At 46.1% G+C, this 1,818-nt stretch overlaps 1 pseudogene; it reads right to left on the reverse strand.

Moving 5' to 3' along the window:
• Positions 1–449: 449 nt before the first annotated feature.
• On the reverse strand, positions 450–1,528 carry LOC136174222 (large ribosomal subunit protein uL10 pseudogene; annotated as a pseudogene).
• Between the last annotated feature and the right edge of the window lie 290 nt (positions 1,529–1,818).

A 1,818-nucleotide genomic window follows, 5' to 3' on the forward strand; every position in this document is an offset into this window, starting at 1 on the left:
TTCCAGAAAGAAAGGTGATAAAAGAAAAAAAAGAAAAAAATAGCAAGTAGGTCTGCATCAAACTAAAAAGGTTCCGCAGAGGAAAGAATCTATCAATAAAATGAAAAGGCAACTTATGGAATGGTAATAAATTTGCAAATCATATATCAAATACATCATTAATTTACAAAAAATTAAGTATTTACACAATTCAAAAATAATGATAAAGCAATCCTGTTGAAAATGGGCAGAGGATCTGAAAAGATTAGAAAAAAAGACATAGAAATGGTCAGCATGCATATGAAAACGTGGTCATCTTCCCTAATCAATAGAAAAATGCAATTTAAAACAATGAGATATAGCTCACAACTGTTTGAATGGTTATTATTAACAAGACAAGAAATAAGTGTTAGTGAGGTTGTAGAATAAAGGTAATTTTTGTGAAGTGTTTTTTTTTTTTTTTTTTTTTTTTTTAAGAGAAATAAGCCTTTATTTTCTCATTTCACAAATAATGCTGGCCCGGTTGGCTGCTTTCTGGTGATCAGTCAAAGAGACCGAATCCCATATCCTCGTCCGACTCCTCCGACTCTTCCTTTGCTTCAACCTTGGCTGGGGCTGCGGTGGGCAGCAGGGGCGGCAGTGGTGGCCACAGCCACAAATGCAGATGGATCAGCCAAGAAGGCCTTGACCTTTTCAGCAAGTGGGAAGGTGTAATCAGTCTCCACAGACAAAGCCAGGACCCGCTTGTACCCGTTGATGATGGAAGGGGGTACAGATGCAACAGTCGGGTAACCAATCTGCAGGCATACACTGGCCACATTGCAGACACCCTCCAGGAAGCGGGAACGCAGAGTTTCCTCTGTGATGTCAAGCACTTCAGGGTTGTAGATGCTGCCCTTGTCAAACACCTGCTGGATGACCAGCCCGAAGGAGAAGGGGGAGATGTTCAGCATGTTCAGCAGTGTGGCTTCGCTGGCCCCCACCTTGTCTCCGGTCTTAATCAGTTGCAAATCGCTCAGGATTTCAATGGTGCCCCTGGAGATCTTGGTGGTGATGCCTAAAGCCTGGAAGAAGGAGGTCTTCTCGGGCCCCAGACCGGTGTTCTGGGCCAGCACAGTGACTTCGCATGGCGCTATGGCACCAGCACGGGCGGCAGCTGGCACCTTGTTGGCCAGCAGCATGTTCCTGATCTCAGTAAGGCCCTCCTTGGTGAACACGAAGCCCACGTTCCCCTGGATGTGAGGCAACAGTTTCTCCAGAGCTGGGTTGTTTTCCAGATGCCCTCGGATGGCCTTGCGCAACATCGTGTTCTTGCCCATCAGCACCACCGCCTTCCCGCGGAGAGACATGCGGATCGGCTGCATCTGCTTGGAGCCCACATTGTCTGCTCCCACAATGAAGCATTTTGGATAATCATTCAGAAGTTGGATGATCTTAAGGAAGTAGTTGGACTTCCAGGTCCTCCTGTCTTCCCTGGGCATCACGGCGGTGCGTCAGGGATTGCCACACAGGGTTTAAAGACGATGTCGCTCACACGAGGACGCCTGGCGAGAGGTGAAGTGTTGATGGGAATGTAAACTGATGCAGTCACTATGGAAAATAGCATGCAGGTTGTTAAAGAAATTAAAGATAGACGTATCATTTGATACAGATATTGTAGAATGGTAAAGAATCCACCTGCCAATGCAAGAGACATGGGTTTGATCCCTGGGTTGGAAAGATCCCCTGAAGTAGGAAATGGCAACCCACTCCAGTATTCTTGCCAGGATAATCCCATAGACAGATATCCTGTCTATGGGCAGGCTATAGTCCATGGAGTCACAAAGAGTCAGACACAAC

This window comes from Muntiacus reevesi, chromosome 9 (genome assembly GCF_963930625.1).
Source record: "Muntiacus reevesi chromosome 9, mMunRee1.1, whole genome shotgun sequence".
Lineage (NCBI taxonomy): Eukaryota > Metazoa > Chordata > Mammalia > Artiodactyla > Cervidae > Muntiacus > Muntiacus reevesi.